Below are 17,361 nucleotides of genomic sequence, written 5' to 3'. Positions count from 1 at the left end.
CTATGATACAGCACGGCACTGGTGGGGTCAGGCCAGAAATCTAGATCCCAGCTTCTGGTTCTGCTTCCATTGCTCAGCTACCCCGCCTGTTAGCTCAGCACTGGGTTTTCTGCTATAATACAACAACAGATGAGACAAAGGGAAGAGCAACCTCTTTATATTCAAAAATTGTGAGATTTAATGGCAAGCTAAATTGTTTTAATAACTGACTATTTTCTTCAGGCTCTACATATGCTTCTCCATTCCCCGCTTTTTCATCTCATGCGCAGTCCAAGCATGTTGAATCAAGCACCGTCAGGACAGAAATTACCTCTGGAAGGAAAAGATTCTCTGCCCACACAAGATGCATTTTCCAAATCTAGAAAGATTTCAAAATATATATAATAGCAGCAACCATCAACCAGTGGAGCTTTCCATTAAAAATAATTGCTAAAACATTTAACTAACTGTATTTTAATGACACTTTAAAAATAGATACGTTACTCTCAAGAAAGAAGGGGGGAAATTAAAGAAACCAAACAAGCAAAAAAGATAGTGCAAGATGAGAAGGAAAGAAGGTGCCCATCAGATAGTTGCTCAGACCGAAGATAAACACTTTCTAAAGCATTAGAATAACATTTCACATTACAAGAGATGTAACATCTGCACAAAAGCAACCTTTTTTTCTGTCTTTTTCTTAGCTTATTTAATAATTATAGCATAAGATAAAGCCTTTTCCAGTAAGCGCCTCCGATTTATTATTTGAAAATTATTAGCAAACATAATAATCACAGCAATTGTTTGGCCCGTGACCACTGAGCTTGTTCTGTTGTTGCACACCTCTGAGAGGAAAGAATGGAAACAAAATAATTTCTTGCTGAACCTCCTCTACAGAGAATTCTTCTTCTTCCTCTCTCAAACATTTGCTATCTGAATGCCTGGATCTAATCCGTATAATCTACATTCATAAAGATGTTTGTTTTTCTTCTCTGCCTAATATTTCTGGGAGGTTGGTGACCAGCTATTTCATGTGGGTTTTGAATAATCTGTTAATTAATTAAATTGGGTAACTAGAAGAATCAACAGAAAAACCTTAGCACACATACAGGAATGAACAAGTAAACTAATGCACATACACACAGTAACAAATAAATAAACTACTGCAATCATAAGCTCTTCAGCTTCCTGATAAATGTGAAAGCCTTGATTTGGGGAAATACACTTCAATTACTTGAAATCACACTGAAAAATGCTGAAGAATCAGAATGGGAAATCATACTTTTTTTTTATGTAACAGCTGTTTTCTCCCTAAAGCATTTCAGGAAAAAAAAAAAATGAACATTAATATATTGGTAATTCATTATTATCTGCATCTAACACAAAATGTGATAGACATGCCTGTCTATTGCTCCTGGTCCACACTGGCAGCTGTGTTTGACATCCAAAAACAAAAAAATGGCAAAAGATAAAAAAGAGCTCATCAGCCACCACTAATGCCAAACACACTGCTATTGCAGAATCCTCATTTACTATCTATCAGGTAGAACTTCATTCTGTGCTATCATTCTTTGAGTATATGATGTACACAGACAAAATGTGATACTGGAAGAACTGAGAGAGACACACTGAGAAAGAGCTGAGAGCTGCTGTATTGCAATAGCATCACCTTGCTCCACACTTACCAATCTTTTCCTGAGGAAAACGTCTTTCACACGAACTTTTATTTCCTAATTTAGCAATACCACCTTCCTCTTTTTTTCTGTGTATGTGTGTACTCTAGCAGCAGCTTTTCCTGTTTAAAACATTTTGCAATTCTGCTCAGTCTCTCCACTGAAAGGGGAAGGGTTGTGGTTTTTTATTTGTTCTTAAGTGCAGATCTCTTAACTGAAACTATCGTGCTATGTTGGTGCAGGACACTCAGGAAAAAGACAGGATACCATTCTCTGAAGGTGAGAAGACCCCTTGTTTCCTGCTTGTTAAACCTGAATGCGTGTTTGACAGACAACCCCACTTGATAAGCAGACATTCATTTTATGCTTTTACAGTCCTCATCTTCTCAGAGTCTGAAATGCAGTTTTTATTTACTTCCAGCTACAAAATAACTCAGGTTTTCACAAACTGATACTTTTGAAAGAACAGAAAGATCACTTGATTCACTCTTCCTCTACTGCTGCTCTGCAAAGGGGGAAAAACAGAAAAAGAATAAGACGACTGGATTAACTCTAATGAGAAAACCCTACGTTCACTGATCAATGTCTCTGAGAGAAATCAGGGTACAAAAAGCCTTTTTCTGCCCCCCATGACAGTTGCCACAATGAAGAAAGAAAATAGTATCACAGGGTCTCTGTTTTGCCACAGTGCCAGCAATATTACTGTCCACCAGGCCTTTCACCTTTACAGAGACAGGTTGACATGTCAACCATTCCAGCAGAGCAACACAAGAATAGCTGTGTGGTTAATGCAGAGTAGGGAAAGGCAACAAGACAGGCTCTGTTCCTGCCTGGTACATCAACAATCAACAGGAATCAGGGCTAGATTTGATTGATGCAAGATGAGGCTAAGATTCACAGAAGTTAGTCCGTGGAATCCTGCCTGAGCTACCTGAGCTCCTCACTCAGCCCGTCAGAGGTGCTGAGCACCAATAGTTTCCTTGAAGATGACTTCATTTCAGTGATGTCCAGCCAAGCCTCCAGCACCCAAAGCTGGGCATCTGCGTCTTGAAGACTTACTTCTCCAATGTGAAGACCTCATTGATAGAATTTAAATGTGTTTGTTAACTGAAGTGTTTACACAGGTATAAAAATGGTTTAGTGTTTCTGTAATGAGAGAATCTAAACCCAGAAGCACTGGCTAAATAATCAGTCCATTTGGGTAAACACGCTTCTTTTACATGCTCAGCTTTCAGGTGTTCTTAGATGACAACTACTGAAAAACAACATGTTAGTATTGTGAAATAAAAATAACCAAAGGCCCAATAGAAATTACAGATTCTATTTATGAAGTGATACAGCTGTGAGGTTCAAGGAATACGCATAAGTGAACAATGTATATACTTATATACGCCATGCATGTATGCAGCTGACAGTATTTTGCAACTTCCACACAAGATCCTAAGTGCTTGCCTAACATGTGGCATGACTGTCCCCTGATGTAGTAGCACCTAGTAGTTATTTGCACTTTGCTCATCTCTACTGCTACTGAACTGTGAATAAACATCTCATTTGCATTAGTCTTGGTCTCACTTCTAAGGTCTACCTGGGATAACAAAGCGGACACCTCACACTGATCTCATTCAGAAAGATCTCTGAGATCCTTGATCACATCTACATGACCGGACCTTGAAGAAGGCACATCTGAAGACATGCAAGCATGGTACCATTGGTGACCCTTCAATCCTAACAGCACAGATAATTTTTTTATACCTGGAATGGAAGGAATCTGCCATGCATATCACCTCTTATGGGAGGGCCTGAACTCCCACATACAACCTTTCTAGGTTTGAGCTCTATTACATTCCACTTAACCAGTGGCTGAAGCACTTAGGTGGGTGAAGGACAGCAAGGATATCACTTCCAGTGAGCACAAGTGACTCCATGCAAAAAATAAATAAATAAAACAAAATCAGTTAAAGAAATTGTCTATAAAAGAAACTGTCACTGACAAACTATCTGGGAAAGCACAGCTGAGCACACTGCCTTTGCTGAACGCTCCACACCATTCACTGGGTGACTGTGCAGTCTAACACTGGATTACGGATTTTGCAGCAGAGGAAGGAGTGCAGAACATGGCTGATTCTCTGGTTATGCACAGGACTTCAAGGATGCAGAGGACTTTCTACTTGCTGTGCACACAGGTCACAGTGCTCCACAGCATACATAGCATACATGGCTCCTGGCACTCTTCATATTTGCAGTAAATCAGAGCAGCTAACAAAATGTGTGGAGCATAACCACGCTGTATCACATGCAGCTACCCCCAGTTTTGGGTAAAAAGACATGCTGGTAAGTTTCACTCCAAGATTTTCAACATAGTAAATCAGATTCAATCCACCCAAGATAAACTGATTCCAAGATGTGAATTTTTTATCCAGAACCATTCAAACTCTGCTGATTCCTCCTATGTAACACAAGACCAGTGCTCGTAGTAAGGCACCCAGCAGCACCTGATGACCTAAATATCCAGGATATAAATCACAGGCCAGGCTCCCATCCTCACAAAATACCATCTTTTCCCTTCTGCTCTGCTAGCTGTCTTTTGTGCCAGAGGAAAAGAAGTTGAAAAAACAGAACTCAAGAATTTTCAGAGAGAAACCAATCCTACATGCAGCATACATGCCACTCTAGTGCCCATAAATACTTTCATTATCCTTGAAGGCATAGGAGAAACTGAGCTGATTCTCTCCAAGTGCCCGCCTCCCTGATTCACATTACCTTTTCACCCCAGTTCCCATTGTTGCAGAGAGCATGCAAAAAGGCAAAGAAACAACCCCGCACAACCAGGGGCAGTGCCCTGTTTTACAACACAAAGCAGAGGGCTGTAGGCATTCTTCAGAAATTGAAAAGCCAGCAAAAAAAGGGTGTGTCGGGGTACGTGAATTTTACCTTCATAATTACCCTGTTATTTAAAGCTAATGAATAATTACTACAGCAACCTTGCTGCCATACAGGGTGCACCTACTCACTGGTAGCTGGAGATGAAACCAAAGAGTTGCATTTCAGTCCCAGCCCTCCAAAGATATCTTATTTAGTATAATACTCAGTTCGCCAGCACCCAGTGATATTCACTTCTGTTCACTCAGTCAGGTCCTTCACTGGCACTTACTGGTCTCAAAACAGTTTCAAGTCAATCAATCCAGTTTTGTGTTGATTTGTGGCTTAAAAAAAAAACAAAACTCCAAAATTCTTTGTGATTACTGTCCCATTCAAGTTTACATTCACCTACTGTTTTTTTGTTGAAATATCTTCTGTCATTTAAAACATTCCTATGTGCCAAACTTTCCTTCCTTATTACTAACAAGCAAATAGAAAAAATTCCACTACATACTGCTGCTGTGTGACAGGTGGCAGCAGGGGGGCAGATGGACAGAATGGCGCCTGAGCTCCCAGCTCTCCATATCAACACAGGTTTTGTAACTCTCAGCCAGAGTTACAGTCTGCTGGAACAGTGTAAGAGCAAAATTATCAGCTATACATTATGTAATATATACCACCCCACAACAACATAAACCAGAGATGGTCAAAGAAGGTCAGGATGCTTTCTCAGGGGAACACCATGGAGGAAGTTCATCACTCAAAGGCATTCCACCTTTCAGACAGCAAATGCAGCCAAGTCAGTACTAAACTCAAGAGCTGTTCTTCTCATGAGCTTCTTGCAGATTGCTTTTCCCTCTAGTTTAGGTATCATGCAGATCAACAGCTGATCTGTGTAAGAGCTTGTCACATCACAGGATTTCTGTTCTGGCATCTGAGCTCAGCTCTGGTGTACTCCTGTACTCAGCTCTGGTGAGGCCGCACCTTGAGTATTGTGTCCAGTTCTGGGCCCCTCACTGCAAGAAAGACATTGAGGCCCTGGAGCGTGTTCAGAGAAGGGCAACAAAGCTGGTGAGGGGTCTGGAGCACAGGCCTTATGAGGAGCGGCTGAGGGAGCTGGGATTGTTCAGTCTGGAGAAGAGGAGGCTCAGGGGAGACCTTATTGCTCTCTATAACTACCTGAAGGGAGGTTGTAGCGAGCTGGGGGTCGGCCTCTTCTCTCGTGTAACTGGTGATAGGACTAGAGGGAATGGTTTCAAGCTTCGCCAGGGAAGATTCAGGCTGGATATTAGGAAATACTACTTCTCTGAAAGGGTGGTCAGGCACTGGAATGGGCTGCCCAGGGAGGTGGTGGAGTCACCGACCCTGGAGGTGTTCAAAGAACGTTTGGATGTTGTGCTGAGGGATGTGGTTTAATGAGAACCATTGGTGACAGGTGGATGGTTGGACTGGATGATCTTATAGGTCTTTTCCAACCTTAGTGATTCTGTGATTCTGTGATTCTGAGCTACCTCTTCCCTGGAAACTGCTGCAAAGGAATACTTGTGGCTGTACACGAGTAGAGGAAAATAACACAAGAGAGGTCCCATAAGATGTCCTAATATGGCCATCAGCAGGGGAAAAGCCACAATCCTTGGACCTGGACCTGAGTTTATTACGTCTTCAATCTCCTAAAGGTTTTTCCTCTTCCCCTCAAAAAGGCTGCTGAAGATAGGGTAGGAAGCATGAGGAAGAGAATCATGAATACATATCACAAAGTCAATAAACGAGTCCCTTTCCATTGAAAGGAATGCAAAAGAAAGGTGGGAAAGTTTGTGGATAGAAAAAGCTGTTTGTAATTTTTATGATTTTGTTCTCCTGAGTTTGGAAGGGAACAAAGGCAAACTATATGGGGAGTCAGTGTACACAGTACTGACTGTAAAAACACACAATCTTGGGATACTGTCAGTAAAGCAGCGTTGGTGCTGGTCACCTTACAATACACACCAGTTCACTTTCCTTCCATTTACTCAGGGACTGACACACTTAGTTTGTTGGCTTGTGCTAATCTTCCTGAGTGACCCCATGGAGACATGGTGAAAGAGAGGCAAGGAAAGGCCAGGCAACTAATGCTACAGGCCTTGCACCTCCAGCTCTTGTTCTCAACTGACCTACAATGAAAAAAAAAAAAAAAAAAAAGACAGTTGGGTAGGACAAACATTGCTGAATCTTTGCTATTAAACGAAACCAACTCCCATTATTTCTGCACCTGCCTTGTAATTGTGACAAGCAGGGAAAATGCAAATGACCTGTGATTAATTTTAGTTTTCTGAAACCACATAAAAATGAAGTAAAATTTGGATTTGGAATACTACCCGTGTTGAAACAAAGCTTTATAACACCTTCTGAGACAGCCATAAAACCGTTGCTGCGTATCAAAATACTGAAAAGACAGCCCTGTGCATGTTAACATGATAGCTTTACAGTACATTACACCTCCTAGTAATTTTCATAAATCTACAAGAACTAAATTTCCCTATCATTCTACATACCCCAGGCACCACCCTCATAGATGCAAACCAATACTGTGGATGTAAGTCATTCACCCACTCTGCATGCAAAACAATAGATACTGAGCACCCAAGACCCAGACTAATTCCTTACAAAACCAAGAGGACCATGAACAGCCACTCTGTGGGGCAACACCCAGGTTGAAAAGCTGTCATATTCCTTCCTTTAAAAAAAATACACTTCTTTTCAGAAATGCAGAAGCTCTGAAAACCGCAGAAGCAGAAAGAGCACAGCAGCCAGTATTTCAGTTTGATAATATGTCCTACTATGATAACACTAAACCAAAATAAGGTGGACATTAGAGCCTGGATAATACTTTCAGAATATCACAGAGATATGTGCCCATAACAAGCTTTATTTGCACTATGGGCAAATCCATTATTAAACATCCTCAACAATATATGTTAGATCTCATGGATTAAGAGCTTTTGTGAAGCCTTTGTAACATGTTTCTCCCCATCTGTATTTGTACTTATCATTAGCTTTTCTTTCCATGGGAGCTCTCTAGGCATTAGCCTTGTAAAAGTCACCTGAATTACTGAAAATGGTGAATAAGATACCCACAGAAATTTTACAGCTGTGTCCAGACATTTCAACATTGTATACATTATTTTCATATGATGCCAAATCTCCAGGTATTAGGTTCACATGGGGCTATCCTTTTGATCCATTGTGTCTTTCAAGGGACAGTTTCTCAGTCTACTGGGTTTTTGATTACCTGACAGGAACTTCTATTTATTTCTTATCACTGAGACAGAAAACATCTGATGATTTAATGAGTCTACAGGTTAAAATCAATTTAAAGTATGTGCTATCCTAAGAGATCAAGTGGACTTGCCACACCTTTAGATCCTGTATGGTTTACTAAGCAGAGAATAATAAATGTCACAAAAGACATTCAATAAACAAGAAGAACAACATTTAAATGATTTGTGGATGGTCAGTCAGGGAACATTTAATGCATTTCTGATGCTGGTGGATTATTTAATGTGTACCCAGAAACACACAGGAGAAGATATAAAAAACACTACTGGGAGCTCATTCACCACTGCAGCTCCTCAACACCAGACATTTCTTGGGTGCCCTGTGAACTGCAAATTTGGTGGTAGCGTTATTTTAGATGACTGGAATCCCACATCACAAAACTCATCTTTTTGACCAGTGCCTCTATGAGAAGTTTTAGAAGAAAACTACAGCACATCTGTAACAAAGACTTCAATACCATAACCCCACAGTCACCCCCAACCCAACTTCTGACCTCACTTGATCCATCAGAGCCCCAAGCTGCAGTCTCAGAAGCACCTGCTCTTCTAAAAGCCAAAGACATTCAGATGATCCTGTAGGAGTATGTGACAAGGATGGGGAAAAAGTAGCTTGCCCAGCAATAGAAGAAACTCCTGAATATCCAAGTACTCCTTGAGTTCAGGCTATGGTCTGTGCCAGTATCTGAGAAAGGCTTAAATAATACAAAACAAAACAAACAAAAAGTTTTGGAAGCTATAGCCAGAGATGCACAGAGGAATTACTTCATTCTGTTATAAAGCCAGACTGCAGTGGAGCACTGGTCAAGAACTCGGTGTGTGTACATTCAGCTGCTTCTTAAGGTGAGAGAAAGCAGCACAGATCATGCATTGTCCTGTAAGCAAGGAGTCCTTGTATGTTCAAGAAACATGCCTTAAAAGTGAAGATGAGATTTCCCAAGCCCAAGTAAAGATAGAAACTCTTCACTTTACAAAGCCTAAGTATGTAGCAAAAACACTGCAGATTATTTCTTTATTAGTAGGAACCATTTACTTTTCTAATTAGCAACTGTGAACAAGGCTTTCCTTTCCTACTTTCTTTTGTTGTGTGCTTGTGTTTTTTCTCCTCCAATCTCACCTTCTACCTTTTTGTGACTGAGAAAGACGTCTCTCTCTTTTCTGGCAATAGAGCAGACAAGACAAATGAAAAACTGAAAGCTGTTTCATACTTGCTAGATAAAGGACAGTAGCTCACTTAAGAGTACTTGAAACAACAGAGGCCATGGGCAAGAGCATTAAGTCTGAGACTGAAGAGAACTGCATCTGACCCCCCTTTCTGTGAGTAGTCTTCTGCAAACTTGCCTGGTCAACCTCCTCTGTAACACCACCTACCCCAGAGGGCTCCTGTAGGGGAGCTGTGGTAAAGACAGAGGCACGTTGAGGACACAGGAATGGATGCCAGCAAGGAACTGCTCTTCTCCCCAAGCACTGCTCTCCTTTCCCTTTGAGTTAACAGGGATTGGAGCAAAGCCTTTTATAATGAACATAACAAAAGACGATGAGTTGGCCTCAAAGCAGTAATAAAAAAAAAATTTAAGAACTCGTATAATAAAAAATACATTCATATAACTGGGTTTTATTATTTCCCACAGTTTTATTTTAATATATGACTCAGAGTGTGGAGACAAAGGTATGATTCAGAGCAATAATGGAACTTTACAAATTCATGCCACCAGCACGGGCCAGACCCTCTGGTTGCCACTTACAGGAAACCCCTGCTCAAATAAAACCACTGCCCAAGTCTGTGTATGCTTTGCCCTCACAAGGTGAAATGGACACTAGGCATGGAGGGTGCATCAGTAGGAACAGGCAGGAGAAGCATGTGCTATGATAGAAAATACCACAACTAGAGACGAGCAGAAGTGAACGCTTACATGCTCTTAGTCCTTGCAGAGTATTTAACCATGCTGCTTAGACTTCAGGAGATTGAGCACCCTGAAATCCATTCACCAAATGACACCACTTGTGATCATTGCCAGGTGAGAAAATAAATAGCTGAAGCAGGCATGTTTAGCCATGGCTACATGGAGAGTCCATCCAGCACATTTGGCTTTGGCCTCCTGCACACACACCTGCAATTGCTCTCCTGAGAACTACAGTATTCCAATTATCCTTGCTCACTTTCCTTCAAGATCTCATCCTAGGAATTGTCAGGGAAGTGAAACAGATGTTTGTGAATCAGAGGAGTACATCAAGCCTCACAAGGAAGTACAATACTCTGCCACAGCCAAGTTAAACAGCGTTCTTTGATTTGTCACTGGATTACTCAAAGCCCCAAAGATCTGCTTTGAGCTCAGCTTGAATGGCCAACAACTCAGGTAGAAAAACACCAATTTGTCTGAGCTGTCAGCAGCTCCCTGAGCTATTCCTGAAACTACAAGACTTGACTCAACAATTTGAGACTTTCCAGATGAAAATATTCCATGTGCCACAGGCTGGCTGTGGTTCCAGTCCAACAAAGCACTTAAGCACATGCCTCATTAAGAGCACTTGCACAACCACCTGCTCCCCTGTAGTTCACAGGTGATACAAGGTCTAGATTATCACTATTTTAAATAGTGCAGTTCATACAGACTTCTGTACCTCATTGCTTTAGAACTGGGTGTCCTTGAAAATGTTTTTTTCTGTAAGATTTGCAAAAACCAGTGAAATTCCACAGTCATTCTGTATGTGTCTGTCTACATCTTCCAAATTGGAAAGGATGGAGATATTCATTAAGTAACCAAGCACATACATAAGTGGACAAGAATGGACATTGAACAGATCTCTGAAGGGAGGCAGAAAGAAACTACCAAAGTTAGGCTGGGCTGCAGGACATGAAGTATCCTGCAGCAGTAGTTGGGCTGGATGATCTCAGGGGTCTTTCCCTCTTAATGATTCTATGATGTTTATTGTGCAAACAGCAGGAATATCACTAGATGGGAGGTCAGTGACATTACAAGCACAGAGTGAGATCTAAATGCTGGTCTTGTTAGACACACAACTTTTCACCGGCTTACAAATTCCCTTTGCATTTCCTTAATTCTGATGTGCAGACAGCAAGTGAATACCAACACCTGGATTAAGCTGCATCTTTCCAAGAAGTTGATGTGTACACATGAAGGATGGCTGGCCACATGCACACACAGAGAGGGGAGTCCAGCTGCTTTCCAACACAATCTCCCTCTCTATTGGCAAGGTGCTCCAGAAAGAAGAAACATGCTTGGAGAATCTTCTGCTCCTTGTTGCATTCATGCAGGCTGCTCCCTATCTGCATTGAGGGCCCTCTGCACTCTCGGTAACCCTACTAAGATGTGCAGCCAGAAAATCTCACAGCACCCATCCTCCTCCTGAGTTTTGTCAGGCAACACCCAAGGAGTCTAACCCCTTTCTAGGGAAAAGGGCAAATAGGAAAAAATCTGATGCTATCATCAAAAATGTTTGGGATGACGCACTGTGCAGCAAATCTCCTTACCCTGTGATGATTATATGAAAGCCTGACAAAGAAAAGGCCTATCCCTCCTCCACTTCAAAAAGTTCACCAGTGATAATACCAAAATATAATACATAAAACTAAGCCTTCAGGCAGACTGCAATGGGAAGAAAACATCTGTTCTAAGATAGGCAAACAAGGTTAGAAATGCAAGGTTGTCCAAGATCAAATCAACAGCTGGAGTTCGAGAATCATTCATCACTTCCCAGTCTGGGGCATATAGCAGATGCAAGTAATGCCCTGACATCCTGCCTTCCTGTAATGTCTCTGCTCCCATGAAGCTTTTCTCCAAGTACAAGTTGTTTTTACTGAGAACCACCCAGGGCTGGCAGGTTGTAACTGATGACCAAGCACTGAAATAAAAGCACCAGAAGTGGCGCAGTCCTCATACAGTCCGTACACTTCAAGCAGTGAAAGAAAGGTTTGGTGGAGTTGCTCTAGTGCATGAATTGGGCAGGTGGGTATCATTATCCATAATTCCCTCTTGCTCTGTCTGGTGTGCGAGCAAAGTTCAAACTAACTCAGTCATCTCTGCCTGAGTGCACCTGTACCCTGCAGCAACCAGAAAGGATGGATGACCTGATGTACTTGTGAGAGCCTGTCATCTCTGTCTCAGCAAATTTTGGGGCCAGAGTTTGTCATTAGTGGGGAAGCCAAGCCCAGATTTTAACCTCCTCGCAGCTCTGTTTTCCCTGTTTACCAAAGAATATCATTTAATAAAAATTATTCCGGCAGGTTTACAGAGTAGTTTGTGAACTCTTATAATAGCTATGTACTGGAGGGGATATGTATGAACTCTAAGCACTGATTATTACTTAAACCAAATATACATTTCTGTCTGCAAGACAGCTGTACATCTTGCACATAGATGAGTTCCTGGATAATAGGATAACCTACTTCATTTGTAGCGCAAAGTTTCACCATTGTGTTAACTAAAAAGAAGGCTGCGGGGTGACCTCATTGCAGCCTTTCAGTACCTAAAGGGAGCCTACAAAGAGGAGGGGAATCAACTCTTTGAAAGGGTGAGTGACAGCAGGACAAGGGGAAATGGTTTTAAGCTGAGGGAAGGGAGATTTAGGTTGGACGTCAGGGGGAAATTGTTTACGGAGAGAGTGGTGAGGTGCTGGAACAGCTGCCCAGGGAGGTTGTGGATGCCCCGTCCCTGGAGGTGTTCAAGGCCAGATTGGATGGGGCCTTGGGCAGCCTGGTCTAGCATTAGGTGGAATGGTTGGTGGCCCTGCATGTGGCAGGGGGGTTGGAGATTCATGATCCTTGAGGTCCCTTCCAACCCTGGCAATTCTGTGATTCTGTGATTCATTACTCTCCTCATAATCCATAATACTGTACAGATAAGATATTCCATGATACAATGCCAGCTTACTAATAAAAGGTTAAAAAAGGTTTTGTTTCATTTATTATGGCTTTTTTTTTTTAGGGTTTTTTGTTTAAGATCTCGAAGGCTGGTAGATAACCTGCCAAACTGTCTTCCCCATTCTCTGAAGTCCAAAACAAGGTTCTACAGTTGATTCTCTATCTTGATCTGCTTGCAGTTGGTAGATACATTCAGATACATCAATCCCATACTGGAAATACACCTTCATAAAGAGACAAATTAGTGAGGATCTGTGACTTAACAGCTTCTTAAGTCACCTCTCTGCTGGCACGGGCCATAGGAGCATACCTTATCCCTTTCAGAGAAAGTCAACAGGCCCACATAAAGCCTCTCACCCAGAGCCTACAGTTCACAGGCCATTTTGAAGGCTGTTCCTCTTTGTTTCCCAGCTGTTAGTTAACACCTTCCAGCTGAGACCCAGTAACTGGCTGTGTAAGCACTTCCAGTCAGTTCTAGGGCAAAGCCAAACAAGTTGGTTCAAACCACTGCCAGATGGCTCAGCTAACTTGTTTGATTTTGTCCTGGAAGAGTCAAAAGTGCTCAAAGGTCAGGAAGAGTTGAGAGGGAGCTCCAAACACCTGGAGTAACGGCCCTGACAACCTGAATGTTAGCCCTACGTTAGTTAGGCAAAACTAAGATAGGTTAGGTTGGGCACCACTGACTTTGTCTTCACAAAATCAATGACCAGGGAGACCATCAAAAAGATTGGAGCTCAATAGGAGCCTATCTATCATGTCTCAGTGATAAGCAAGCCTTTGCACTAGCAGCCTTGAGATTTCCCTGGCAGCTGATGCACCTCCTGGAAGAACATCAGCCCACTGTGCAAGCCCACCACACTGGCACACCCCCTCAACGACGTTCTATGTCAAACTGTGCTTTGTACATACATGCAGAAAGATTCTCCTTTTCTTTTTAAAGACTCAAACCCATTTCAGCAAGACTTATACTACTACAGAAATTTTTATACTTCTACAGTAATTTTAAGTTTTGAGCTCAGAAGCCTAATTTTGAGAAACAAATATTTTAGATGATCAGCACAGCGGGCAAGGTGACTATTTTGGCTTTAAAATACTAAGTTACAGGACCAGAGTGCCATCTACCGGCCTTCTCCGAGGATGGCAGGCGTTCACAGGAATTCGGGTCACGGTTATTGCGTCTGATTGGGAGCTTGTTTCACTGCGCAAAGGGAAAGTGGTGGACACGAACTAATTTCCTTTAGAAACTCAGACCCTTCGGTTCTGCCCAAAGCGTCATGCTCATAAGTAAGATAATAAAAGCCAATTGATAATTGTCATAATTTACACGTGTAAATTTTTGAGGGGGAAACAACACCCAGCACCACCTCTAAAGGGGTGATTATTCACAACGTTCCTATGAACTGGAAAGAAATTTCAGGGTGGGCCCCTAGAATCTATCAGGGATAAATATTCATTTTGAGTGCACCAAAAAAGAGCGAGCAATGGCATTTAGAGAAACAGCATGGAATAAAATTGAGGATAGTCTCAATTGATATGGGAATATCATAGGAAAATGATATTCAACTGAAAGAACAACCTCAAAGAAAGATCCTGCACACAGATGAAGAACAGGGAGGAACAGCATAGGCTGCAGCACAGAGGGAAAAGGATCTGGTGAGGCTATTCCTTCTGAAAAGGAAGTGAAACACATCACGGTTAACCTCAAACCAAAAACCCAAGTCACCAGCACAATACTTTAAGTGTTACTTGTGAGAAATTGAGGGGATTATTCCAACCCAGTTAGAAGTTGCAATGCATTAAGCTTCAATATTATGTCTATCTTAAGCAGTAAGAACAGGGTTTAAAAAACATGTTCTTTGAGGGGGAAAAAAAAGAAAAGCAGCTACGGGTTTTTATAATCCACAAAAAAAAAAAAAATAAGATGAGCAATCTGCTAAACTAAAGTATGTTATACTGAAAATGAGCCAGAAAAGAAGCATAGAAAGTTTTGTTCCAAAACTGATCATAGTCTCAATTCCTTTTCATCACTTCATTTCCATGTACTCCAGTAAACACACCAACACTATGAGTGCTCAACAGGAAGTAGGTTCTTCAAGTAACTCTGGCTATACAAACCTAATGATTCAACAACCTACAAATAACTTCACATAATCTACTTACACTCATCTACTTATCAGCCAACATGAAATATCTTTGAAGGAGTGATTTAATTTGAACATACAATGGCCCATTTTATACAGCTGGAAATTTAGAAATACAGAGTTCTGACACAGATAGCTAAGTGTCCAGCAGCTCATGCTTGGTAAATAGGTCACGTTAAAGACAACAAACATTCTGGTTACCAGAAACCTAAGAATGAAAGCCTACTGCTTTAAGTGAGTTGATTTTTTTATATATTGCCAAATTACTTTTCTTTGTAGGGTCTGTGGAGAGTTATTAATGCTAGATGATTCTCTACTGTGTACAAAGCTATGTCCCTTTTAGAGGAGGGGAAAACAATTATATAGCCTGAATTACCTCCTGAGCTTTCTAAATTACTGGATTCAAGCTCACAGATCTTGCAGAGGACAATGGAAGAGTGGAACCAGTAAGCTTAACTTACTTAGAAGCCATGGTTGTAAGCCTGAAGACCACTTAGCTGCTAACTCCAGCTTTTGATTACAAACCTGCCTCTTTTTGAAGGGGCAAGAAGTCTTCCCAAAGACATCAGAAAACAGCAAGAGACAATCAAATGCCCTATGACAACCCAGACTCCCCGCTGCCTGTGCACCACAAGGTGTTCTTGGTTAGAGGTGGTTGCTGGATTCCAGCTCACAGCACTGTGCTCCCAGTACCCACACTAACCATTACAGGGCAGTGAGGGAGAACTGCACAGTGTTTGAATTGTCCTGGAGATCAGTGCTCACGAGGGCAGAGCAAAATTCTGAGAGGGTAGTGCAAAGGTTAGTAGCAAACACTCCCCACAGTCTGGTTGCTCAGTCCTCACTTTGTCCTTTAACAGGAAACAAAGGTAAAATTATATGATTATTTTTTATTTATAAAGTTTGCAATGATACAAAATAGGTGACAATCAAGAAGAACACGGCAAACTTTCCTCTGAAGTTGATTAGCAATTTACATTCACTTTACAATCCCATTATTTCCCTAATTGCCTTTTGCTAAACCAATCAGCTCTTTTGCTAAACAAATTGGGACTTTAAAGACACACTACAACATGCTTTATCCTTTCAGCTTTTTTCCCAGTTATTGTTTATGATGGCTCCTTTAAACTGGAAGTTGAACTACACTTTTAACAACTGTTTTCAGCAGCAGGCATGGGATGTTTCATTTTTTGTAGGGTTGGTCTTTTTTTAAATATTTTTTTTAGATGGGTACAAAAACAAGCGTGGACAGGGCGTTACTGTCACAATCTCTGCAATTCTTTAAACTCACTCTCTTCCAATAAACTTCACGTACATTAAAGACTGAGTTCACTTGAAAATTCCATCACAACACCCATCCTTAACTAACATATTGAACTCCCTTATTATTTCTTCCCAAATATATAAGCAAGAAGTCTGTTTGCCCCCCCTCCTTGTTTTTAAAGGCATAAGGAACAAATGAATTGGTCCCAACAACTTCAATAATTTCTGTATGTTTCAGAACATTGAGGAAAAAGAAGACAAAAATAGCAACAAAAGAACACATGCAAGCTTCATTGCATCCTCTCTGCACAGTTGCTATGCAGCAATTGCCCTCCCACAAAGAACTTTGGCTTTTTTGCTTACTAACATTTCATCATTCAATTAGATACTGCAAGTCCAGATCCAAAACAATTTAAAAGAAGGCTTTGCCCTGAAAGTTGTCTCAGATAGCTCGTAATTTGAATGTACACGCCTTCTGACTTGCTTCTTCTGGAACAATATTAACCATAGGGCAGAATAACAACCCCACTAAGCAGCTGATACTCCCACAAGCAGCACTGAGAAGAATCCTCTCCTCATGCTGAAAGGCAGCGAAGCCGGCAGGCACCCAGCCTAACTAAATAAATAAGCAGCTTCTGGCAGCTAATGAGGGCAACCTTTGTCATACTGCCTTTTCCAACAGGGCTCTGGCCCACTGCTGTTCTACACCCTTGTGACTTGCTACGGATATAGACATATCGAAAGCTCGTGTTGTGAACTGCCCCCTGCTTACTCCATCAACAAATCAAAACATTTTAAAAAGAGAAGAAAAAGATATATTTTATCTTATGTTTGTTATGCACACATGATGGGGAACACAACAGTAAATCAGTATGCTTTGAATGAACTATACAAGGGCCCAGGACTACACCCTTAACTGAAGTTACCCACAAACCATGCACTCAGCCTCAGTTTCCAGGGAGAGGCAGCACAGCTGCTGGGCAGCAGCCGCCCCCAGCTCCCCATTACCACCAACACAGCTGCATCCAACCCTGCTCATCACCCACACCTGAATCAAATCACAAAGATATGCCTCATGCTTTTCATCAAGGAGGAACAGTTATAGAACAAGATGTACTGTGCACACCTGCATGCTGATATAAACGAATATTTAATAGTTCAACTAGCAGAGCCCCCTGTATTGAACAGAAAACTTAAAGGAGAAAAGAGAAAAAGACACCTGCAACTACTGCACAGTAGAGCTAGAAAAAAAGAAG

General features: G+C 41.5%; 1 protein-coding gene across 4 annotated transcripts in view; it reads right to left on the bottom strand.

Moving 5' to 3' along the window:
* The window catches only part of LOC116244011 (uncharacterized), a 147,919-nt gene that overhangs the window by 128,982 nt on the left and 1,576 nt on the right, over positions 1–17,361 (bottom strand). The window lies entirely within an intron of this gene.

Source organism: Phasianus colchicus, chromosome 13 (assembly GCF_987193195.1).
Source record: "Phasianus colchicus chromosome 13, bPhaCol1.hap1.1, whole genome shotgun sequence".
Classification (NCBI taxonomy): domain Eukaryota; kingdom Metazoa; phylum Chordata; class Aves; order Galliformes; family Phasianidae; genus Phasianus; species Phasianus colchicus.
Note: the sequence above shows the minus strand (reverse complement) of the source record. Positions and strands in the feature narration are given on the sequence as shown.